The 26,634-nt window shown below is 46.8% G+C and overlaps 1 protein-coding gene across 5 annotated transcripts in view; it reads right to left on the bottom strand.

Moving 5' to 3' along the window:
• SGCD (sarcoglycan delta) overlaps positions 1-23,214 on the bottom strand; it is a 504,512-nt gene extending 481,298 nt beyond the window's left edge. For 3 of the 5 annotated variants that reach the window (XM_065555141.1, XM_005300012.5, XM_065555144.1), the window contains exon 1: positions 23,087-23,214. The gene's annotated coding sequence lies outside the window, so the exon portion shown is untranslated. Of the gene's footprint in view, positions 1-15,492; positions 15,980-23,086 lie in introns of those variants that run through there. The other 2 variants (XM_065555142.1, XM_005300014.5) reach the window with 2 other exon arrangements.
• Positions 23,215-26,634: the final 3,420 nt, after the last annotated feature.

Below are 26,634 nucleotides of genomic sequence, written 5' to 3'. Positions count from 1 at the left end.
ATGGACAAAACAAAACAAAAAAACCACCACACAAATACACTGGGGGACGAGAAGAAATCAATACATTCATTTGACAACTTCAAGGAATTCTGCACCCATACACCAGCTTCACACCTCCAAGCTATCACCTCCCTCCCCCAAACGCACCCCCCAAGCAACTACACCCCAGCCTGTCATCCCCTCCCAGAATTGCACCCCCAGCTGGGAGAATTAAGTGCAGGGAAGGTTTTTGGCCCCCAAAGGATAAAAAAACCTACCCTCGTTAAAGGGCAACATTTGACTGGTATTCCCCTCACCACTAATCGACATTTGTATTGTTGTATGACTTGCACAAGGGTACCCTGCTCCACAACTGGGATCTCTAGGGACTATCACAATAGAAAGAAATATTATTTGTCTGTCTATTTTACCATTAGCAAGAGAATACAAGGACAATGACATCATCATGACATTAAGAACTTAAGATGGGGCTAGCGTCATGGCAAGTCAAAAGCTTCTTTAAGAGATGATCACACAAGATTATCTCTCACAATATAACCCAAGAAGACCAATAACATATTTCAGCATCTGAGAAAGGACCTTCTGGAGGAATTCGTCCTTTTAGCCTAAAAAAAAAAATCTCAACAGACTTCATACCTGCTTTATTGCTCTCTGGTCATGAGACCTAAACACACAGCCTTCCTTTACTGAGTTCTTACTCAGACAACAAGATGTAAATCTTTAGTATATACTGGAGTCAAGAATAAGTACAGTGATGGGTTTTGATTAAGGTATTCTGTTGTTTCCAACTCAAACAACTAACAGCCTGTAACATTCTCCACATGTTTACCTTAGAATATTTTAATATATTAATACAAAATGGATTTTCTTTTTAAATCCCTTGTCAGAAGTAAGAGCCTTACAATGAAACAAGGAAGTGTAGTTGGTAATAATGCTTAAACCACTCATCTCTAAACTCTCCTAACTTCCACAAAAGGCCTTCCAAAAATGTATCCATCTAAGATGACATCATTACCTTAGTTTTCAATAATTTTACGGTGGTTGCAAATATTTTTTCCCCCAACAGACTTGGAAAGCTTGTTATCTGTAATACTAAATGAAAGACTAAACCTCAAAGTGATTTTTCTATGTGTGAAATTAAAGCGTGTAACAGCATGCTGGGCTCCATTGTACCCAAGTGATCTGGGCTATGATTCTCATTAATAAAAAACAGACCCATTTTGGCAGATCAATCTGGAAGCTGTCCTTGCTAAGCAGTCAAAAAGCTCTCTCAGTGAAGATTTAAACAACAACAACAACAAAAATCAAATGACAGATTTGTTTCTTAGACAACCAAGCCAATGCAGAAAAGTCTTGTATTCACACTTTCAGAAATGATCATCTCTTAGTAGTTAATGACTCCAGGCCTGATTCGGCTCCAACATTTCCACTAACATAAATCACAGCAGAATCAGGCCCTTCACTATTGGCTGGTTCAAATCCAGCTCCTGAATACCTGGTTCAAGTCTCCTACATCTTCTCAAGTATCCATTTCTGGCAACATATAAAATAATAGACTAAAACAATCAATTTATCATCAAAGCATCACACTGCTGTTTGATCATCCTCCCCCCACCACATTAATCACATTTTTGTTTCATGCAAGGCAAAGCTGCTGTTACATACCCTATTAAACAGGAACAGAGGGCAAATAGTAGATTTCCTAGTGCCTGCCTCAAAACAGCAATATAACTAATGATTTTATACAAAATGCTAGCGCAAGCTCTCTACGGATGAAATTGAAAAACAGTCAAGCTATTCAGGACGATTTTGCAATCAGAGTACCAGGCTCTACTATACAAGATCAGCAACCCATGTGCAGTCTCAATGACACGTGGGTGGAAAGTATAGTTCAGGTAAACATCGTATTAGTCTGGCTTCAGAATCTAGATTTTGGGAAACAAAATAGAAGCAGCAATGTAGTTTAGATGCTAGGGTTCTAGGAATCTGGATGATACTGGATAACTAAAATCATGGTTAAATTTTTACATGGTACAATAGTAAGAAGAGTGAAATTCACCCTTGAGAGCACAAGATCTATCTTCCACTTACATTCCCCTTAAACCCAGAAAATAGATCTGAAGAGGTGTGTAGACATACATGCTAACCTTTTGCACCAGGAGCCTCTCACTTAGCATGTACAAACCATCTCACAGGTGAGTCAATTCAAAGACTAGAAAAACTGAAAATCTCTGTTCCACATTATTTTCAAAAATCAAGTCAAGCCTTCCATATGCATCTATACTCATTGCCGATGATTTGTCAGACACACCTGGAATAGTCTCAGATGCAGACAGAGCTTCGGTCAGCGAGACCATTCTTTAGATCTTACATGCTTAGCAGACCACACTGAATCTTAAAAGCTGGAATAAAAATCCTGGGCTGTTGCTATGCACAGGTTTGATAGACTTCAAAAAGTTATTGGAGTGGGACAAACCATGTGAAATGCTTTTATCAGGAAGTGAGGCGAGCAGCAGTCCAGTGGCTCAAAAAAAAAAAAAAAAAAAAAAAAAAAAGCAGCTCTCATTTAATTAGCTCTTTGCCAAGTGTCAGCGAGGCTGTAGGAACCGTCCAATGGTGGTTCCTCATTTGTGATCCAAATAGCTAGAGCTCCACTCCTGACTGAAACACAGCTCATTATCCAGCAGAGATGAACCCTCCTCAGGAGAGAGGTGTTTCTGCCACCGTTAATAGCATCGGTTCAATACGATCGCTCCCACTGCCTGCTTCTAGCAGAGTATATCTGATATGTGGATGTGATATCGGAAGCTTGTGCACTGGGATAGAGCTGGCACATCCAGGCTAGAAGCAGTGAGATAGATTGGTTTCTAACAATGCAATAGAACTAGTTTTATCTGCAGACAGGAGTCAAACCTAAGAACAAATCCCAGTCTTTTTTTTTTTTTAAGGGGGTGGACAGTGGAAAACAGGAGGAGACAGGAATTGTGTCTATGGCCTGAATTAGTATTTATGAAGACTATAGGGAACGATATCCACTGCTGAACAATCCTTGCCAAGGTGGCAACTTTTAGCCCTGGCTCCCAGACACATCCAGAGAGCACACTGCTTGCGCGGAGATCGGAAGGCACTAGATTGTGCCAAGCGGACAAGTTTCTCTTAAGGGAGAGCCCCCAAAAGGGTTTTAGCCCCCTCCCCATCATTCTTTGCCATTTCTCCCATCAAACCCTAAAGTACACTTTCACTTATTTATAAAATATTACACTATCCATCCACAACCTTTGATCAAAGAGCGGTGAGCATTTTGACTCTGGCCCCATCTCAAAATGGTCATCATCACGCTCTGACATCTCCTCCTGGATTTCTAGCAGTCAGCTCAACTGCTAAAATAGAGGAGGGAAGGATGCTGAGCTTCCTGCAGTTGGAGGAGGTTTCTGGGGGTGGGTCTGACACACAGGGCCATCCCTACCCATACGCAAAGTACGCAGCTGTGTAGGGCACCAGGGAATTTGGGGCACCACATTTCCTAGTGCCCTGCGCAGCTGCATGCTGCTCCGCCTCTTCCCCATTGCCCCCGTCCCTGCTCCGCCCAAGCCCCCCCCGCTCCACCCCTTCTCCAAGTCTCCGCCCCTGCTCCACCCTAGCCCTGCCTCTTCCTGCTCCTGCTCCGCCCCCAATCCCCTGAGGACTGCTGCAGGGGTCGGGCCTGCATTCACCACGCGGTAAGTGGAGCGACCCAGCCCCAGCCTGCTCCGCTCCCCTGGCTCCAAGTCGCGCCGCTGGCAAGTGCTGGGGGGCAGTTCCCTCCTGCCCCCAGCCCTATCCCCGCACAGGACTGTGGCCAGCTCCCCCCCATGGAGGCCAGGGGGCTGCGTAGGGCACCAAAATGGCTAGGAACGGCCCTGCTGACACAGCCCCAGCCACTCCTTGCAGGGGAAAAGGAAGTTTCATCCTCTCCTGCCTCCAGCCCATTTGGGACTAGCAGCTGAGCCCGGCTCAGAGTGGGATGTCCCCAGCCCCATGGGGATTTACCTCTCCACCGGCTGCTCTGGGTGCCTGAAATGATGTACCTGCGCTGCTAGGGAGTGGTGTGTGACTGCTCTTGCAGCTTCCCTTTGCGTCTGTCAGAAAGTCATTTTTCTGTGGGGAAGCAATGAAATCTGCAGGGGACATGAATTCTGCGCACGTGCAGTGGCGCAGAATTCCCCCAGGAGTAGTATTATCTACACCATGCCTGACAGGTGTTTGTGTAACCTGTTCTTAAAAACCTCCAACGACAGAGATTCCACAACCTTCGGTTATTCCTGTATTTCTGCATCCGGTGCTATGGGGGAGCTAAGAAAGCATAGTTCAATGCACATACATAAATTTTACTCTTGTAATCATGTACTTTGTCCACTTCCATAATTCTTCAAAACATACATGGCCAGATCTTCTCCTGGTATGAACTGGCAGATCCACTGAGATCAAATGAACTACAGTGATTTTTGCCAGCTAAGGATATGGTCTATAGTGCAATAATGCAGGCTGCTCATTTTTTGTATTTCAAATAATTCAGCTGATAAAAAAAAAAGACAGATTATTCTATGCACGTGCAGTGACGCTTCAGTCACGAAAGGCAGAATCCCACAGCTCTTACTCCCTCAGTACTCTGTTGGCTCCAGCGGGAGATTTGCAGAAGTATAGCACCCAGGCGTTGGCCCAGGCTTTTTTGTTTCAACTCTCTGCACTGCCACCCCAGTGGCCCATTAGCCTGCACAGTGAGGCATTTTGATCAGGAAGTGAAATAAAGGAGATGGCTTTAGAAATTAGCTTTAAAAACAGAAACAATTCAACCCATAAAGGTCGCCTTGGTGTTCCCTTACCATGATGTTAATCTGGGTGACATGGACCTTGCTGCTGGAGCTCTTGGTGCCCAGCCATGTCTACTGAGCAATCCACTCTCCCTCATCTGAGCAATACAAGCGCTACGAGGAGTAATGCAGCTTCCGTGAAGCAGGTGGGCGTAGAGTTACCTTGCTTGGACCAGCACGAGGGACCTCTACTACCTAGGCTGCCACCAGGAAAGGCCTTATCTTATCTAAGGCCTTATCTACCCAGTCGTTTTGCCCTGATTCCAGCTATCAGCAGCAGCCAATCACTAGGTTAGCTGCACTAGTGCAAACAGCAGCTTAACCTGTCTACAGTAAGTGTATGCTCCAGAACAACTACCCCGGCTGCTGGTCAATAGGGACCGTAATCAAGACAAATGCCCAGCATACACAGGGCCACAGCACAGTGTTAACAGTACAATTAAAAAAACACTGATGGTCATATTTTCAAAAGAATAACCACAATGCACTGTGTGGATGATGTGTCCTCCATAAATGGACTGGCAAAACAGCGCATTGTAATTTCACATCCTAAAGTTTATTCTAGACTGACAAAACCAGGTGCTAAGAACTCGTCACTGTACAGCGCGCTGCTCCCATTTTCAGACTGCCCAATCTGACACACCCCATCGCCTCCAGGGGCAAAGAGAGAGCCACCAACATGAATGCAATGCATCAAAGATGCACATTTCAAAACCTTCACATTGTTAGCGGAACTGACATGGCTTATTGTTAGTGCTCAGCTGACGATCCATGCCATAGTGCTTTGAGGTTGCATCAAAGGGAAGCAGGGAAGCATCAAAGTGTACAAAATTTAGATACACTTCCACCGTCTCTAAGCTTCCTTGAAACACCATTGCATAGCCTGGAGGAGGTGTGTCTGAAAAGGCAGTGGTACTCTGAGTAATACAGAAGCAATCTTTTTCATCTTCTCATCAAATATTCTAAAAAGCCACCACAAAACTCTGCTTTATAAATGTGCTGGAATTCCTGAGCTCTATGAGATCTCGCCGTGACAGATCTTGTAGTCGCATGCAATATCTTTGGGGACCATATTGTATTAAATCTATGAATGGTTTACATAGGATTGTGTTCTACTCCATGGGAGAGGGTTACTACAGCCCCTGTAGGAATGAAAAAACTGTGGGTGGTGATTAAGGTGAATCACTGCGACTAAACAACTCTAGAGAGGTACTGCCACCGGAATGATTCGGGTATATTGGTTCAAGCTGGGTTTTCCAGAGACTAGGAGGCAACGAAAGGGCTTTTGGTGAGGTTGAACCTGAATTGACTCATGGCCTGCTTTCCGATCCAGCAAACAGACAGGACCTTCTGCCCAAGGTGAGGCCCCAGCCCTAGCCTAAAGGATGGAATGATTTTGACTATTTCCCCATAAGACTGATGGATGACCTCTGGTAAGGAACTTGCGTGTAGGAACTTTTATTGTTTTTATATGTTTTATCGGTAATGCTTTTGCCTTAAGAATAAACGTGCTTGCTTAGAAAGAGTTATGTGGTAACTTGTAGCTGCTGGCAGTATACTGTTCGTAGCCCTTGGAGAGGAAGCAAAGGCACTGGCCTTTGGGCAGACTGGCTTGCAGGGGATATATTATAGTGTAAGGCACAGAGCTGTGTAGCCTTAAAACCCCTAGGTCAGAAGGGAGTGGGACAAGGGTCCCTACCCAGAAACAGGTGATAGCAGGGACCTGAGACCTGACTGGGAACTTCTGTAGTGGCCCACAGAAGGGAGGATACAGGTGCAGTAACTCCAACTGTGATACTTGCAACATGAGATTCACAAACACTGACATACGTACAGGAAACTTGCACTGTTCACGCATGATTTGCTGATTAGATGGGATGTGTCACTGAGATTTTTCCACGGTTTTCTTATTATTCAGGGATCAGATATTCTGCTCTCTGGTCTAGCATCAGTGTTTGGGAAAAGGTAATGACCCCCAATGCTTTACATTCACTGAGAAGCAGGATCCTCACCTTTCAAAGGAAATAAATCATTGGCTTCCAGCTCGCTCTACCAAAACTCAATGAAATTATGTCAGAAACCAAGGGCTGGTCCCCACTTAGTCCGGACTTCGGACTAAGGTACGCAAATTCAGCTACGTTAATAACGTAGCTGAATTCGAAGTACCTTAGTCCGGACTTACCGCGGTCCAGACGCGGCCAGAAGTCTCCCCCCGTCGACGCCGCGTACTCCTCTCGGCGAGCTGGAGTACCGGCGCCGACTGTGAGCACTTCCGGGATCGATCCGGGATCGATTTATCGCGTCTTAACCAGACGCGATAAACCGATCCCAGAACATCGATGGCGTGCCTCCGGACCAGCCGGTAAGTGAAGACTAGGCCCAAGAGAGAAAAAGTCAAGACTGACACCAGGACTGTGATTTTGAGCCTGATCCAGTTTAGTCAATTGAATTATTTCAACTGATTACTACTAGGGGCTGACCCAGGCCCACCAAGGTTTCATATCTTAAGATCTGCCAGAGCTAGAAACAAAGGGCCAAATTCTTTGCTGGTGTAAATTGGTGCAGCCCCATTGCATAGCATTGCACCAGTTTATTTATTTATTTATTTATTTAGTCCTGTTGGTATCCAGGGAGTGGATACCAACAGGACTAAAAACTAACCAGGATAATGTGTCCTTTGAAAGGACCTCCCCCGAGCCTAAGGGGAGAATTCACAGGTCCGTGATACCAAATAAATACGGGGGACAACTAATGAAAAAAACAGGAATGGGAGTGAGGTCATAGGGCTAAACAAAGGGAACCTGACGAGGACACAGAGCAGAGAACCCGGACAGCGCCCACTGCTACTCGAAGGCGTCAAGGGAGCCAGCGGACGCCGCCCAGAGGAACTCCGCCCAGATGCGTGAACGGACAGAGGAGCGGAAATAGGCCCCACAGTCGCAGGAAATCCTGTCGGTCAACCTCCTCTCCCTGGTTTTGTAGATGGCTAGTTTGGCCAGGGCTAAGAGGAGGTTGATAAGGAGATCCCGCGACTTTGTGGGGCCACGGATGGGGAGTGCATAGATGAACAGGTGAGTGGAAAAGTGCAACCAAAAACGTAAAAATATATCTAAGAGGAGTCGGAATAGGGGCTGCAATCTGGCGCACTCTAGATAAATGTGTGCCAGGGTTTCCTTCGTGCCGCAAAAGGGGCAGGTGTTTGGGATAGGGGTAAACCGCGCCATGCTCACGGCCCCGTGAAGGAGCAGCCAACTGATATCCCCGGCGGGCCTTGGAACCAGGGTGGAGTACAGGCTGGCCCACCAGGGCTTCTCACCCTCGAGAGATGGCAGGAGGTCCCGCCACTTTGTGTCGGGGCGGGACGCGAGGGTGAGGAAGTGAAGGGTGTGGAGCACAAGCGTGTATAGATGTTTCTTTGGCGTGGTCTGGAACAGAACCACCTGCAGATCGTGCAGCCGGCTCATAGTGAAAGGGCAGGGGGGGGGCCGGTTGGTCCACGGGGCAGGGGCCCGAATAAAAGGTCCACCGGGCCTGGGGTGGAGGGTGGGCGGGGCGTGCCCTCTCGCAGGACCAGGTCGAGGTAGACCCGAGCAGCAGGCGGCAAAGCGGCCCTCACCTCCTGAAGTACGCGTTGGGGAGTGTGAGGTCTGGAGAGCCCCATGCGCCAAGCGAGCGTTAGGGGATCCAGCCAGTCTCCCCAGTCGTAATCCAGGAGGTCTCCAACTCTGGTGACTTCAGCCAAGATCAACCTCTGGCGCACCGAGGGGGACTCTGCCACCTGCACACGGAGCTGGGGGTTGTGTAGCAGGGGCTCCGCAAGGAGATCAGCCCTCACGGTGGCCACCACGCACCTGGTCGTTGAAAACAGCTTCCAGGTCCGGAGGCGGTCTTGGTAGAAGACCGGCAGACCGGAGAGGTCTCACGGAAGACCTCTCAGATGGAGATAAAGGAGCTGCCGGTCGTATCGGAGCCCTCGGAAACGGCGCGGGAAGGCGTGCGCCAGTACTCTCCACGCCCGGACTACCTGCACCAAAGAGGAGCCTCTGCACAGCCTGGAAGCGGAAGACATGGACCTGAGTGTGTAGGCACTTCAGGCCCTGCCCTCCCTCCTCCAGGGGCAGGTGGAGGACCCCTGCAGAGACCCAGTGCATTCCTGGCCAAAAGAACTCCAGGATCGATGTCTGGAGGTTGGCCAGGAAACCCGGGGCCGGGACCAGGGTGTTGAGCCGGTACCAGAGCATGGACAGGACTAGTTGATTGAGCACCAGTGCTCTCCCTCGAAGAGAGAGGCAGCGGAGTAGTCCTGTCCATTTACGGAGCCGCTCCGTCACCCTGCCCTCTAAGCCGTGCCAGTTCTCTGGTGGAGATGGATGCGTGGCAGAAAGGTAAATGCCGAGATAGAGCAGCGGACCCACGCTCCACCGGATGGCCTGAAGCGCGGGTGGGAGGGAGCTTGCCTGCCACCCGTCCCCGACCACCAGGCCAGAGCTCTTGACCCAGTTGACCCAGGTGGAGGAGGCTGCCGAGAAGATGGCCTGGCAAGCCTCCACCCGCACCAAGTCGCCCGGGTCCTGGACCACGAGGAGCACATCGTCGGCATACGCCGACAGGACCAGCCACAGCTCCAGCTCTCGGAGCACCAACCCTGTCAACCTCCGACGGAGGAGACAGAGGAAGGGCTCGATTGCCAGAGCGTACAGTTGACCCGAGAGGGGACACCCTTGCCGTACTCCTCACCCGAAGCTGACCGGCTTGGTCAGGGTCCAGTTGAGCCTGACCAAACACTCTGCGGAAGCGTACAGCACCTGGAGAAAACCCACAAACTGGGATCCGAAGCCTATCTAGGCAGAATATATACTAGGCAGAAACTTTTGCCCAAATACTTCATCCTATTTGGAAGCTAAGATTCACACTGGTTCCTAAAACATCAGGCCATTATTAGTGCCTGGGATTTATTATCATGATTTTTTGCATTAGTCCCAAATTGAGCAAATCGCAAACTTTAGATCAGATTAATTTTAAATCCCTGATAAAGTGTCATATAGTTAAAACTTATAGTCCTGTCTAAAAAACCCTGAAAAATATCAAACTTAAAATAGCCTTTACTGCATAAACATTTAGCATTAAATTTTCAAACAAGAGCAGACATTTTCAGAACCACCTATCCCATCTGAATCAGTGACAGGGAGACATTTTAGCTGCATATAGTTTTGAAAAGCTATGGGGTTAAATGCCAAAAGTTGCTGTGTATTCATTCTGAATACAAATATTCAACCACTTTCAATTACCTTGTAAATCAAAGTTTGTCAAACAATGCCTCAAGTAATATGGTGTCAGAGCCTTCTAGTGAAGCATCAGTATAGCCTGTCAATTAGTGTTTTGCCATTTAAGAATTTCTTAATGCTTAACTCGGGCCTACTTGGACTTCTTGCTCTTTCAGGTTCTAGTTGCTCATGGTCCACAATGTAAGAGGGCTGAAACAGAAACGCACTTCCTCTGGCCGTCAAAGACAAATTAATTCAGATGGTGGTGATAACACAAAAGCTTTTAGGCAAAGATATTTCCCATTTCAAGTGTATCTACTGGATTTAAAGAAATCAGATGAAGGAGCCTGAACTTCTCACACATGAAATAAAGTACTCCTAGGGAAATTCTGCACCCCCGTGCATGCGTAGAATTCATGTCCCCACGCATATTTCTTTGCTTCCCCGCAGAAAATGACAAGGAAGCAAAGGGAGGGAGGGGGAGCTGGGGACGCATATGGGTGTTGTTTGCGGGAGCACTGCCCCCAAAACAAAGGCAAGACATAGGGATCACACAAAATCACATACCACTGCCTCCCGTGCCCCCCTCTCCCCCCGCATTTCTGTGAGCGCAAGGCATAGGGACCACACAGGATCACATATCACTGCCTCCCCACCCCCGCATTTCTGTGGGCGCAAAGCCGCCCAGCTGAAGGAGGGTCTGCAGCTGGAAACCACCTCCTGGGTCCTAGCGCCAGACGTCCTACCCTCCTGTGTGCTGAGAGTCCTCCTGTTTTCTGTACAACAGTGAGTGCCCGTGGTGGGGCAGGGCAAGACGGGGCAGAGGAAATGGGGAAAAGGGGGGGGTTGGAAGATGCAGTGGGATAGGGCAGGGGGAGGGGGATATAAGAGTGAGGGGAGGGAGATGGGGCAGGAGACAGTGGGGAAGGGGATGGGATGGGAAAGAGAAGGGGATTGGGGAATTGGGAGCCTGGCACGCGGCATCCACACGGAAGCAGCAGCAGCGGGGGCTCCCCCATTAAGCAGGCCCATTGAACCCCCACCATGATGAGCCCCACCCCAACGAGCCCCTGGCACCCAGACCCCCACCCCACCAAGCCCCAACCAGCGACACCTGAACCCTCATGCCAAACGCCGTACACCTAGATTCCCCTGCTGAGTCCCGACCACCTTCATCTGGACCCTCCCCCCGCAGAGTTCAATTGCCCCTGCACCCGGAATTCCCCAACATGCCCCTGTATTTATTGACAAATAAAATTTGCAGAATTTTAAAATAGTGCACACAGAATTTTAATTTCTTAGGCACAGAATTCCCTCAGGAGTAATAAAGGCAGAAGTAGATGGCTTGGAAAGTAATCTTCCCCTAAAAAGCTTCAATGCCAGATATGTGCCCCAGAGGTTTTATCAATGCACATTAGTCCCTAATATACTTCTTCCAAAGTCATCAAAACAGTTCAATGAAATATCAGTTCCTTCTCAGATTAGCCCAGCATAGAGTTACCATTTACCGGTAGCAAAGAATGCATTACGATTTCAAAGAAAAATGACAAGAAAGACAACAAAATAACCGTATAAAGCATATAACAATCTTTCAGTTAAGGAAGTGTTATACTGATTTTTAAGGGCAATTAGACTAGTTTTTATTTAGTTATAATTGGGTTTTGTTGACGCACAGAGAACATCTGGAGATGTATTAGCTCACAAGAAAGAGAGGACAAGGTCCCATCACATACTATAGATATATAAAGGCATCTCCATATACAGAACCTTCCTCTTTCTGAGGGTCAGGCACAACCCATCTGTGCCACTGCGTACAATATGCTCTTTATCTCTCTCCATCAAGCACCTTTTAACGCACCCCCTTTATAACGCATGTGTATTGTATCAACGTACATCATGGTCACTCGTGCACTATAGGTATGTTATAAGGAAAGCAAACATCGTATAACTGTAAACATCTGAACCGGAGACACTGGTTGCCCGAAAGCTTGTAGGATTTCTTTCTTGCTCTATTCTGAGGTATTGAGATTTTCTAAATCACCAAGGGAACGTACATGCTTGCATCCCTGTAGCAGAGCAGACTCACTCCTCCCTCCCCTGGAGCCCCACAAAACGCTGGGAGACTGTCTTCTAGCACAACACCTTGTGCAATTTGTTTACAGTGTTCTTTTCCACTGCCTTTATACACTATGTAGCCTCATCCCAACAGTAACACGGAGCCCTCTGCTCCTAAGGCAAGGAGGGGAGCGCTCTCTCATGGCTCTGGCTCTAAAAGCCAACTTCCCTCTCACTCCTTTGCACTGCCTTCCTGTGTCCTTTGTACCATTTGGGCTAATGAGTTAATTAGCCTTTTAATTCTCTCCAGCCCATCCCAATCTATCAACTGGGCACAATTCTCATAGTCAGGTGTGCTGCAGGGCAACCATTCGGAGTTGCAGTGATCAGAGCACTGGTTCAGGTGCAGCTGCTCACCACAGTCACATTCCCTGTGAAAGTCAGGGAACCTAACTCCTCTTTGGGCCTTTGACAAATCTCCCCCCATTTTATCAGCTCTATACATTGTTTGTAACACTGAGTGTTGGCAAAACAAGAAAATTGTCATGGTAACTTTTTTTCCCAAAAAACATTTTTTTTTTGCAAAGAAAGTCTTTGCAGATAACAGAGAAATTAATAAAAGTTGCAAATAGAATACATTAATACTATACAATCTATGATTCTTAAGACCGAACAGTAAAAATTACCAGAAGCTACAAATAGCAAGTGTGAATAAAGTCAAACTCTTCTTTATATTCCACTGTGAGAACTTTTAAGAACTTAAGACAAAGCCCATTTTCCAACGGCAAAACAGAATATTGTAACATCTGTATCTGCTCTAATTAAAGAGATTAGAAATGAAGCTGTTTTTATAATGTACTTCTGACAGATGAGTCTCCTTTACTACACCCAATCTTGATTGTACTGAGCCAAAATGACACCTCTTATCTCTCTCAAGTCAATATCATTTTGTCTCTACTAACACTCAAAATAAAAGCTCTTTCTAAGCAAGGCGGCTAGAAATACGGGACCAGATACTCATTTGGTGTAAAGCAGAGTAGCTCCATTGAAGTTAATGGAGCTAAACCAGTTTACACCAACTGACTATATAGGGTCCTTTTCAGAACATGCTCCTGGAGTGCAGGTCATGTGAGCAGATTTCTATGCTTACCTGTATGATATCACAGAACAGGCATGCCTGCTAGCATGCGTATCTAGTTCAGAAAGCTGTTTGTGGCTGACCTACGCGCCCAAATATGGCTCAGAATTGCTCGTTTTTCTTTTCAATGAGACACCACGTAGGTGCTGATTTAGTGGTTCATTTATCAACCTTGCCCAATACTAAGCAATTACATTTGGTTTAAACTGGACAACTGAATTTGAACCCTTCCCCTCCTCCTCCCCCCCCCACACCCCGGCCCTCCAAAAAAATCTGAGATACCATCATGTGAATGGGTGTGTTTTCAACAGCTGACTTAATAGAAGACAACTGACTCAAGGGAGTTAGGGGCTGCACAACCACATGATTATAGTATTTGAGCTTTTTTACCTTTTAGATCTTGAATTTACAAATGAAATTAAAATAAAGGCACTTCAATAGTCATTCTTACTGCTACAGATTCAAGAGTATCTGCTAGAATAGCCGTTGCACTTTCAGAAAAGTCACCCAAAAAATATTAAGTGTCATATCAATGCCACCAACAAGCTCCTGAAATTCTGTGGTTCATGATTCAAAGTCCATTATTCTCCCTATTGGATACATTTGTGCGATACAAGGAAAAAACACACATTACATTTATAAGACACCAATCTGCAATCTTCTATTGTGCCATCTAAATGGCGTCTCAGCAGCTCTGAAGTTCATGTCACCCTTGCAAAAACAATTAAAGTGATTCAACGGGGAGTTTGCTGTTCGCATCACACCATCAGGACAATGACATCTGGACAGCACACAGCCTAGAACAAGTCAATCGGAAGGGAAAGCACACATCTCCTTGTCCATTCAAGATACTACATAAAAGCAGTGGCAGGTGTCAATCAAGAACCCTTTCCCCCGCACTGCCGCCGAGGAACGCAGAATGATCAGTTGCCAACACATCACCTGTTGGTCACTGCCAAGCCAATCAGAACCATTGCTTCATCCTTCCAAAAGCTGTGCAGTGGCTGGAATAACCAGAGCCATGCGTCCCTTGCTGTGTGCCAAGGTACAAGAGTTTGCCCATTGACAGTGACTTCAGCCCCACCCCTGACTCATTTCACCTGCTGCTCCTCCACTGCCAACTCTCTCTCTCTGACTGACACTCACACACACACTTTTAATATTCAGCCGGCATGACCTGCCTCTAATGAGTGCCATTCTGCAGTCTACTTCTCTCCTGCACTGTCTCCACTGATCACTAGCAAAGTACACCCTATGCTCTAGTGTCTCTCAACCTTTCCAGGCTGCCGTCCCCCTTTCAGGAGTCTGATTTGTCTTGCATGCCCCCAAGATTCACCTCATTTAAAAAACGACTTGCTTACAAAATCCGACCTAAAAATACGAAAGTGTCACCGCCACACCCGTACCGAACAATTGCTGACTTTCTCATCTTTACCACAGAATTATGAAATAAATCAGTATCAATATTTGTATTTGCATGTCAGTGTATAGCATACAGAGCAGGAGAAACAAGTCATTGTCTGTATGAAATTTTAGTTTGCCCTGACTTCGCTCCTGCTTTTCATGTAGCCTGTTGTAAAGCCAGGCAGATACCTAGCTGAGTGGCTGTCCCCGCTGGAAGCTCTCTGGGGGTACCTGTACCCCTGCTCCAGACCTGTTAAGGCACAGACCCACCTGGGCTATCTCTAAGGGTCTGCCAGGGGATGCAGGCTGCCTGGCAATCCACCCAGGGCTGCTAGCCCGGGGAAAGCCAGGCTGAGATTTGCTGGGGGGCAGCGCACTTTGCTCTGTCGCCACGCCAAGGGAGGCGGCTGGGATGCCGAGCTAGGGTGACCAGATGTCCCATTTTTATAGGGACAGTCCAGATTTTGGGGTCTTTTTCTTGTATCGGCTCCTATTACCCCCCTACCTCCGTCCGGATTTTTCACACTTGCTGTCTGGTCACCCTATGCCGAGCCCACCCTCCGGGAGCCGCTAGCCTCCCTCCACGCAGCACCCCCGGGCGCTGCAGCGGCTCCCCGCGGAAGCCTGGGAGGGAGGCTGCAACGCTAACGCCGGGCGGGCAAAAACTTCCGAAAGTGTCCAGGCAAGGCGGCGGGCTGGGACGGGAACCGGGGGTGGGGGGCGCCCGGCCAGGCAGCGCTCTCTTGCCCGAGGGACCCAGGGTGCTCGGCGCGGTACTCACCCCGGGGACCGGTCCCCGCTCGGCGGGCAGCCCAGGCTCACGAGCTCCGGCCGGCGACCGCAGCTAATTCCATGGGGAAGGCGCCAGAGAGACGAAGCCAGCCCCGTTAGGAGATCATGCCTGGGGCAGCACGGGGGCGAGCTCTCCTCCCGGGGCCCCGAGCCGCGAGCAGGGGCAGGTGCCTATAGCCCGAGCATCCTCCCCGGAGCGTCCATGCAGCCGGCGCCTACATGCATTCAGGCCGGGGGCAGCGGGGCTTTGCCTGGCAGGCGCGCTCGCTCGGGGGGGGCACGCATGGGGTGGGGGGGGGTCCCGCTCTCTCCCGGTCACTGAGCCCCCTCTCGCTGCCGGGGTCCCCCTCCTCTCTGCCCGCCTGGGCCGGTGGCGCTCACTCCCGGTGCTGGCTGGCCGGGCTCCTGGCAAACACTGGGAGGGAAGGCGCTAGGCTGGCTGCAAACAGCAGCAGCGCCCACGTGCCGGCTCCTGCTGTGTGTGTGTGTGTGTGTGTGTGTGTGTGCGCGAGACAGCTGGGGGGGGGGGCAGGAGTCTCCCCCCGCAGCTCCAGGAATCCGGGGTTGCACAGATCTTTGCAAATCTTGCCAACTGAGGGGAGGGTGGGGCCGCTGGCGCTGCCTGGCTCTAGCAAAAGGGGCTCCGTGCACTCAGCGCTTCCCAACGCCCACCCCTCCGCCTCACACACCCCCCAGGCTGGCGGGAGGGACCAGCCTTCCCCGGAGGCGAGTTGGGCTCCCCGACTCCGTTGCTTGTTTCTGTTCAAATCTCGCCCTGGGAGGTGCATTTCAAGCAAAGAGGCTCTGGCTGGGAGTCAGGCTGCCAGCTTCAGGAAGGAGACTGTAAAAGGTGATGGGCGGCTGGTTCTCCCTGGCAAATGGATAACATGTTCTGGTGTGAACACCCCTGCTAGGAAACCCCCCCCCCGGGGGTTCCCTATTGGATGAAGCCTCAAATATCCCTCCTAGTCAGAAGCACTCAAGAGGGAGGTCACAAGAAGAATTATGCTCTAGAGGCTGGGGCCCTGGCCTGAGGTTCAGACTTCTTCTCATTCAGCCAGAGACTTCCCGTGTGATGCTGGGAAATTTACTTAATCTATCCTGTTCCTCTGCCCCCTTCCTGTAAAATGGGGGTAATATTTGCCAGAAGTGTTGGGGAGATAAAATCCATTAGCAATTAAGAGGCACTCAGTCTCAGCTACTACAGTAAAAAGAACAGGAGTACTTGTGGCACCTTAGAGACTAACAAATTTATTAGAGCACAAGCTTTCGTGGACTACAGCCCACTTCCACGTAAGCTTATGCTCTAATAAATTTGTTAGTCTCTAAGGTGCCACAAGTACTCCTGTTCTTTTTACGGATACAGACTAACACGGCTGCTACTCTGAAACCAGCTACTACAGTGCTAGCCATGTAAGTACCAAATAGCAAAGCTGACAACATTGGCCTTTAAATTTTAATATTTGGGGGTGGGGGACAGGTGGAAACATTGATTTCCACCTAAAGGAAAGTCAGCAATTTTCCACTAGATGCAAAAATCTTGTTTTCTACTAGCTAAAAGTTGGTGCATTTCCTAAGGCAATAGAAAGTGTGTATTACTTTAGCTCCAAACATTTAAATACTGTGCAAAACACACTAAAGAATTATTTTATTTGCCAAGAGATTTTAATCTTATATCCACAGTCAAAGTGTAAACTCTCCTCTCATTTTCTCCTCGGAGAAATATTAACTCTAAAGCCTAGGCTCCAATACAACCCAGGAGTCCTCATTCCGGTGCAAGTCAGTGAAAGTTTTGGCTCACCCAGGACTCTGGGATCAGTACCGCAGCTGAAGCCACTTCAATATTATTACACAGGGAAAATGTAAGAAACAAAATGCTCAGCTGAAGACATGACACTTTTTAGATCATCTTTATACTTCCCCTCCCCGCCAAGAGAGGAAGGTTTGTTTGTTTTGAGGAGTGGGAGCTTGCAACAAAAAAGGATACACAAATAAAAGGGATTGCTTCACCTCTCCATTTAATGCAGCAAACAGCTGCCATGATAACTGGGAGACAGAGACATCCATTTGGGGCATAGAAATTGCACCTTACAAATGTTGATCAGGAAGTCTTAGGGGAACTTTGTTTTTGATTTTGATTTAAATGCTGCCCTCACTCTCACAAAATGGAGACCAAAGGATGAAGGGAAATTAAAGGGGGAAATCTACCTGATTAAACAAGTCCTCCTCTTTTCCTTTCCCAATACGCACAAGGTGAAGCCTAGTGGTATCCCTGGATGCAAATACTACAGCTGTTAGGATCTGGTCCAACTCCCCTTAAAATCAATAGGAGTCTTTCCTTTGACTTCGGTGGGAATTGTTTAGGAGCCTTGTGACATTTGGGGGACCACCCTGATCAGTAAAGGGTCCTGTCAGCACCTGCCCTGTAACTTTTTGTCACGGGCCTTATTGCCTCTCACCCTAGTTGAGTAATGCCTCTAATCCACTACATAGTGAGCCTAAATCCTTCATTCCTTGCACACCCAACATTCCTGTTGGCATCAATGAATGCTCTGATTTTGCAAGAAATGGAGGCTAAGGTCCTTTACCATTAATTCAGGCATGAATCCCCTGTTCTACTCCTAGGTCTACTCTAGAAGTTTGCTCAGCTTCATGGTAGTGTCACATACAGATTTGCCATGCAGAAATTTCTGGAGAATTCTGATATTTGCATACATATTTGCTGGTTCCTCCTCCCCTATGAAAGAAGGGTGGGGGGGAGCATTTCTGCACAACACTAAAGGACCAATATTTTGGCTGGTATACTTTCACTAACCTTCATGAAGTTATGCCAGCAAATAATTTAATCCTAGAGTTTTTGGATTTCCCTCTTAGTTGCTTTTGAGTTCTTCTCTCCTAGAAACTCATAACAAGTTGTTGTCCCTGCCTCTCGCTGATCATGCCACTAAACTCTGGATTTAGCAGGTTGGTTGGTTGTTTTTTTTTTTATTCAAATTAGTTATTCAGAAATGCAATTGCTGCATGGAATGAGAGCAAATAAATGTCAATCCTGAGTGATGAAAAATCCTGACCCTCTGTACATGTTTAGTTTAAAAACGGTCTTAAATGTCACCAATTTTTCCAATGAGAAATAAAGGGGGAAACGAATGACTACAACAGGCAAGCTAAAATAAAAATTACAGGCATTTCCCAAACCCAGCAATCACGTCCCCTGAATGTAATACTCATCCAGTGGATCTGTGGGACTTAACCTCCATCCCAAACGTTGTGTGAGCCCCAGTCACATTTTAACTGTGCCATATAACCACACAAATGCTATGCAGCTGTATTAAACACTATTTACAGTTCTGGATCAGTGACAGCAGCTGGTGCTACCAACCCCAGGTGAGTCAAGGTCCTGGTTAACACAAACTGTTGTACTGTGATTGCCTAGTAAGATGTATTAGGATGTTAGCAGCAGCAAATGCAGGACTATTTAAGTTACCAGCAACCGCGGACAAGGTTTGGTGCAGAAGCAGAGGAAACATAGGGGCTGGCTTTCCAAACTAACCAAGAGATGCGACCTTTGCTACTAAGAGATAACCTCCCTCTTTCCCCAGCCTTTGGAAGTGGACATTTGAGGAAAACTTCCCCTATAGCTATTTCAGTATTGCCAAACCCAAACACTCAGAAATCATGACTTAGGACCACAAAAAGAGTGTGCCAGGAGAGCACTCTCCCATTGACAATTATTTTACCTCCATGAGAGGCGGAAGCTGTGTTGGTGAGAGCGCTTCTCCCATTGACATGGCACCAGTGTGGACGGTGCTTAGGTCAATGTCATTTATGTCGCTTGGGGGGTGTCTTTTTTACACCCCTAAGCAACATAAGTTACATTGACTTGAGCAGTAGTTTAGGCCAGCCCTGTGAAACAGATGTCCAGCTTAAATGAGAGTAACCCAGGAAATTACTGTACCCATAAAGGTACACTACTTAAAGAAGAAAATGTGGGGAGTCCTTCCTGCCTTCCTCACTGTGTATGGATTTGGCTCCAGTGTTCTTACCGTGAGTTGTCATGATCAACAAACCAAGTCAGAAAATTTGTCTCTATTCCAAACTTTTGCTTCCACTTCAGTGGTGCCATTCTAGGCCATTACGCCCCGCACACTATGGTCAAGAACATAATTCTCCCCATCTTTTTTCATCCCATCTTGGACCTATATTGCTTGCTTTAAATGGTTATTCAGACATCTCCGAGATAGTATTGATCTATGCGCTCAAGTGGAATTGATTATTCAGCATGCCACCATTAAAATATCCTCTCATTGCTTAAGCCTTGCTTCCACATACTGGAATGTTCTTTTGTCAACAGCTTGTAGTCAGAAATTGCAAGATTAAATCTGTGCTAAACAGGAACAGGTCAGGCCACATGGAAGTGCTTTGAATTAGATTTTGGGATCTAGCACAAAGCTGCAAGGGTGCGTATCTGAGTGTGTTTGTAGCAATTTGCTTCCACAAAGAGGAAAAAAAACAAATTAAATTGTCTTCTGTCATTTCCAGCTTGCTCAGCAGAGAAAGATGCATGTACATCAACTGTAGCCAGTTGAATTAAGCAATGTGGTTTATTGAAAGAAAGCAACTATTACACAGCAAAATTTAGATCGGCAACCATAGCAGAAGTTCTACATTGCCAGCTGAGGTTTCCCTTTGTTTTACATCAACCCCTGGCACCTAACAAGGCAGTGCTAAGCTTGTGATGCTCTTCTGGACTTCTAAGGATACAGTCACCCCTTCAATTCCCTTTCTTTTTCATACCTACTAATGCAGTGTTTAAGCTCAGATGTAGAGGACAGTATATAGATTTCAATTTTCACAAAGCTTGTGTAACAGAATACGCCCCTATATTTACACCCTACACGCTACCGAAATAATCTTTGCACAAGGTATGCCTTGAAAACCCATAATTTGCTGGTCAGCATTGTCCTGATAAAATATGCGTGGCAACATTGTATGTACAGATTTCCCTGTATGATGCTATTAACACATGTTCTATTGCCCTGCCCAGGCAGAAGTCAGGTCTGTCCTAGGCAAAGGAAGGAATGTGTGCTTGCCTTAATTTGCATTTAAGCAGTAAATGGTGGTCTGCGAGCTCCGTTCAGGTGGTCCGCGGATAGTTCCCTCTAAGGTGCGTGCCTGGGCGGTCGCACACAAGACAATGAATGGCAGAAGTGGCTCCACTAATTAGGTGCTTGTACCCTGGAGAAGATGCACATGTAAGGTGAGGTGGTGGCCTTGGGGGGAGGGAATAGGAGGTAGGTGGGAGAGGGCAGTGGGGTGAGAAGAAAGGGTGGGGGGAATTTGGGACGTGCAGGGCTGCGGTGGCCAGAGAAAGAGGCGACTTTCCTCAGCTCCAGGGCTGCAGCTGCTGGGGAAAGAGGACCCTCCTTCCCAGCCTCAGCTCTGTGGCTGCTGTGGTGGGGGAGAGACCCCCCTCCTTCCCAGACCCAGCTCGAGGGCTGCCGTGGCGATGGAGAAAGGGAGAGACCCCCCCACTCCTTCCCAGCCCCAGCTCGAGGGCTGCCATGGCAGGGGAGAGAGGGCACATCCATCACATTAGAAAGGTAAGACTACTGATATTAAAATATGAGTTGTGTGCTTTTATTTGTAGAACAAAAAACTATTACGTTTTTTTTATATAGCGCTTTTATCCAAAGCGCTTTACAATAGTTAGCTAACGGTACAAGCAACATTTGGAAAGATCAAGTGGTCCACCAAGACTCTCAGCAATTTTTGAGTGGTCTGCGAAAAAAAAAGTTTGAGAACCACTGGCCTAGAGGTCCCAACCAAGATCAGGGCCCTGTTGTGCTGTGCACAGGTACATTCAGTAAAAGACAGCCTCTGCCCCAAAGAGCTTACAATCTAACCAGAAAGACTAGACACACAAAGGACTATTGTCCCCATTTTACAGACAGGGAATTGAGGCACAGAGAAATGAAGTCACTTGCCCAAAGTTATACAAGGAGTTTGTGGCAGAACCAGGAACTCAAGCCAGATCTCCTGAATCCCACCTCTGTACCATAAGTAACTACAAGACCTTCCTTTCTAGAAAACCCCCGTTGCTTGATGAGTAACAGGTGGTATATGACAGCGCATCCTAGGAACAGCCCAAAGAAGGCTATGTGACTCAGTCACGTTTCCTTCCCGGTCCCCTTTTCCTCTAGGGCCAGAGTAAGTTATTGCAACCCTTGAAAGGGTGCAACTTATTTCCCTGCTCCGGCCAGCAAGTGGGTGGAGTGTAGCAGTGGGCGTGGCCAAGGCTCCACCCACTCTCCACTCCTCTCTGCCCCTCCCCATCCAGTTGCTCACAGGAGGATGTATCCAAAGATCAGGAGCTGCACTATGCACCAGATCTGGATCCAAGTACACCAGGCAAGGGGGAAATATGAGGTGCCTTATTTCCCTGCTCAACCAAGTAAAAAAAAAAAAGCACAATTTAACCCTATGTTAGTTGGATTTCAGTCCTAGTCCCATTACGTCAATGACAGCTTTGCCATCAACGTCAACATGAACAGAAACTGGCTTTTTCTGTGTGTCAGAGCAAGGGTACAGCGCCACAAATCCATGTAATTCTTTTCGTTTCCATGGTTAGCTGTTTCTCTTTGTCTTCCTTTCTGCTAGAATTCACTGTTCTTATGGTTTTTTTTGCTGGGAAGAGTATGTGCATGAGCGATCCATGTGCCCACACACACACACACTACCCAACTTCCTTTTTATAACAGCATTCTTTCCATTCTATGTCTGTCTGTAGTTATTAATACATTGATACTGGCTTTTACAAAGAAGATTGAATGTTCACCTTTCTCTGCTTCTCCACACAACACACACAGTATTTCCTGAAATGTACAAGTCATAGAGTCTAAGGAACCACCAGCTCATCTACTCTGACCTGTATATCACAGGCCACCAACAGCAGCTGTATACTAAACCCAAACAACAAGTATTACAACCCACAAAAGTCTGAACTGTTATGTGCCACAGGGAGAGAAAGGGGCACTGATGCCTGAGGCCCCCACAATGGCAGGGAAATTATTAAGTGAGATATAGCCAGATAATCCTGACAAGTGACCTGCACACCATGCTGCAGAGAAAGGTGAAAAAACCCAAAGGTCACAAGTCTCAGACGTACAAAGAATTCAGATCTTTGAGAGTCCACTATTATAAGTTTCCAGAAACTTTGTTTGCTGGTCCCTGTGTCATGGGGGTGTAAGTGCAAGAGATTTGTCTATCGTGCACAGCAGATTCGCATTCTGTGGCTGCTTGTGTATTTTTCAAATGCTCCCTGAAACAAGGCAAAACTGGGGCCTATTTCTAACCGAGGCACCTATTCCTCTCTTGTCTGTTTCAGCAGCAATTGCCCCTGAGTTACAGGGATTTCCATTAACTGATCATTCCACAAGCTGGTTTCATGAAGACAAACACAGACCTACTGTTTATAATTCCAAACTCACAGGCCTGTTCCAGTTAACATTTGCCCACCAGTTGCCAAGGCAAACTTCACATATTTAAAAAAAAATCAGATTAAAAAGATCGTCTCTAGTCCTTACCTTTAGAAGCAGACTTCCTCTACAACTCTCAACTACTTTTACTTTGCTGGAAGTCAGCAAAGTATTTTTAGCTTGCCTCTGGGATGCCGTATATGGGGAGCAGCCCCTCCTTACTAGTACTAAGCTGCCTAACGTAACAGCAGGACACCTGCTGTTCGTGAGTCATGTTCTGTGTGCTGCAAGAAGTGTGTATATATAGGTCCAAAGAGTGGTTTAAAAAAAAATAAAAAAACAGAATGGCAACTGCTTATTTTACTCCACTTCCTCCGTACTGTTTAGATCTTCCTCTAATGTAACAATTTTCTAATAAAAAGTGAATCAGATCTATGCAAAAAATGAAAAAAGCCTGATTATATGTAAACAAACAGACATATTCCCCTCTAAGCCTTACTCCAAGTACTTAGGCAGAAGAAATTTAGCAGTTGCACTTGATACTGATGGGCTGGGTTCCCTGGTGCATACAAGGAATATTCACTATTTGCAGATTATAGGGATCACTAATGTAATGCAAAGGGCTGTGTTAATGGGAAGGCTCTTATCTATACCCCACACAAAGCTATGAATTTCAGAGTTAAGGGTTCTATTCCCAACCTTGACTACAGTTCACAGTAGATATAGTAGCATCTCCCATTCAGGGCCAACCTTAGGGCCAAGCAATACATTTGAGTGCTTGGATCCCTGAACTTTGAGGCTGGCCCGTCACTGAATAGGCCTGACTCCAATCCTGAGTGGAAAAATCCTACAGAATTCCACAGAAAATGTGAACCTTGCTGTAGGCTTTTCAACCATCCTACAGAAGTTAATAGAGAATTCTATGTTTCTAGAATTCTATAGGATGGTTCAAAAACACCTATAGAAGGATATACATTTCCCATTACATTCCATAATTTTTTCAGAGATGTTTCTATAGAACCCTTTTCATCCCTACAAGACTATTCCATAAAGGACTATCCCTCTCCAGCTGTGGAACTAAGGGAGAGAGGAAGAAACTCTTTGTCAGTCCAGTTCCTTCCTAATTCCCCATCAATGAGTGGCAGGACTGGACAAGGGGGTATCTCCTGGCCAGATTTCCCCCTCACTGCAGCTCAGGGCCCCATTCCTGCATAAGATTACATACATGTATTTATTTAAAGGTATAAAGATGCTAAAAAGGGTGCCTCTCCTCCTCCATATACTCTAGCCAACCTTGACATAACTTAGATTGGATGTTTTTTCTCAAGAGTGGATGTAACAAAATCTGCTCTAGGAATTATTCTGGGGAAGTTCTCTGGCCCGTGTTATACAGGAGGTCAGATTAGATGGTCACAATGGTCCCTTCTGGCCTTGGAATCTATTAATCTAGAAACGCATCTCAAGTGCAGTTTAAAATAAACCACCACAAATCCCCCTTCCCATCCCAAAAGGACATTCCCCTCGTTTCGAACGCATGGGACAAAAGAAGAACCTCACCATGTGCCCTGAATGTCATCAGATTTGGGCTATTATGGACCAAGGAGGGACAAGAACTCCACAGCAGTGAGGCCTAGCTAGCAACCAGCTCTCATTTATGCCCACAGGGTTTCAGTTTAAGTTGGTCCCATTTGTGGCCTGATCCCAGCTGTGGCCTGTTATCGCAAAAGGTGGCATCTCAGGCAGAGAGGTCCTAAACCCTTTTGGGTTCAAATGATAAGATTGTACCTGGGTAAACTACCCATGCAACGAGACACTCTATTGACTGGGCCTCAGAGAGGTTTATGAATCAGCTACAACCTTTGAGCTAACAGAGATGGTTCTTTTCAGCTCAAGCATTAGATGCTCATGCTTTTAGATTCAGAGGTCCAGGGTTCAGTCTCCACCCACCCACCCAGGAGCATCTCCTTACACCTCGATTGATCTCAAACTCCACCAATACCCAGGCACAACGGGGTGAGTTATGAACAGAGTGCAAGGGTCAATTCAGCATTTCTATGCTTCCTTTCAGACCCTAAGCATTCCATTACCATTAGCTAAGATGACAGCTCTCTGCTAAAAAAAAAGTGTGTCTGCCTTGAATCCCAATTAACACAGAATTGTTTGCCTTAATTCTAGATGGATTTAGTATATGGAGCATATATTTCCAAAGAATGTTTTGTATTTACAGCATGTCTGTCTAGTTATACTGTTGCAATATAATTGTTTTCCTGCTGAGAATTATAGCAGTGAAGTTACTCTGGGCACCATTACAACTAATTATAGTCTTGCTTTGGAATTTAAGGGCTCCCCTGCACAGTTCCCTCCTCCCCCATTTATACACAAAGGATTTGGAGTGCATTTTGAATGCCACCCATAATTGCTATGATTGAGCTCCTGTAATGCCACTGCTAGATGTGTGACATTTGAATGTTTTTGTGGGTAAATTGCCAGAAAGGGGCCCGAGTTGATAGGAATTCTGACTTCTAGTTAGATGGTAAGTGGAAAATAATGACTATAACTACACATACTTGATAAAAACCTGTAAAGGGAGTGCTAGTGGAGGACAAGTTTGAGAGGATGTGTAAAGTAAGATTTATCTTGAGCTGTGCTATGCAGTGAATTGAGAGCACAAGAAGGTAACAAACAGAGACTGGAGATGCAGTAGGCAGATTTTTGAGAAGGAAAATCATAGAATTAGGGCCAAACAGTGAATTCTGTAAGAAAAGCAATCACATTCAGAACCATTAGTGAATACAAAATGGGTGAAATCTACTCCTGCGCTGAGGAGGTCTGTGCACCACACAAACCTTCAAACTAGGGCTGAAACAGGAGATAAGGGGTGACCAACAGGCCCTAGGCTGACCCTTTTCACAGTGATGGTGAGGGAGGAACGTCATTGCATGTTTCTTACAAAGGAACAGTTCTTGGTATTTTTTCATAATTTTAATTGTTTCTTTTTACTCGGGCTCTTAGAAGCTTGAGGCTGCAATCAGTTTGCTTAATAAATATTTTCCCCTCAATCATGGCGGTGCCATTGGTTTGTTATTAGGTTGCTGGTGACATGGAGCTGGGCACACGGCTGTGTTATGGTAAGTTGTTCATGAGCACTAGATCCACCATCATGGACTCTTTGCTGGATTCCCTCTGGGGGCTAGAGGGCAGAGGCAGAAATGGTGTCTGTCCCTCTGATCTCTCCCCATCTGTGGATCCCAGACTTCACTTAGGGTCAAAAGGAGGCAACAGTCCAGAGGAGGCAATGTACCCCCATCCACTACTATGCAGGAATGGGTTCACGTCACATGTGCAGAGGGGATTCTCTATGTGGTTATTATAGACCAGAGGACTTGCCCTTTGTCCTTTCTCCTCACTCTATATTGGAGCTCCACAAGAAGATTGCAAGTTTGGCCCTCAGAACATAAACACAGCACAATCCTGACCCTCATAGTCATTCAGTGCAAACTGCATTCATGGCAGTGGAATTATTCATCCCTTTAAAAAAACCTCCAACAAACTGTTAGATACGGAAGAGCATCTCTGAGTGGGCATTATTCTTCCATCACCATACACACCCAGATGGTGCGGCTACAGAAACAAAGGACCTCCCTTGCTGTACAGCA

This window comes from Chrysemys picta, chromosome 8, assembly GCF_011386835.1.
Source record: "Chrysemys picta bellii isolate R12L10 chromosome 8, ASM1138683v2, whole genome shotgun sequence".
NCBI classification, from domain to species: domain Eukaryota; kingdom Metazoa; phylum Chordata; order Testudines; family Emydidae; genus Chrysemys; species Chrysemys picta.
The sequence above is the reverse complement of the archived record's forward strand: the minus strand, read 5'-3'. Positions and strand labels throughout refer to the sequence as shown.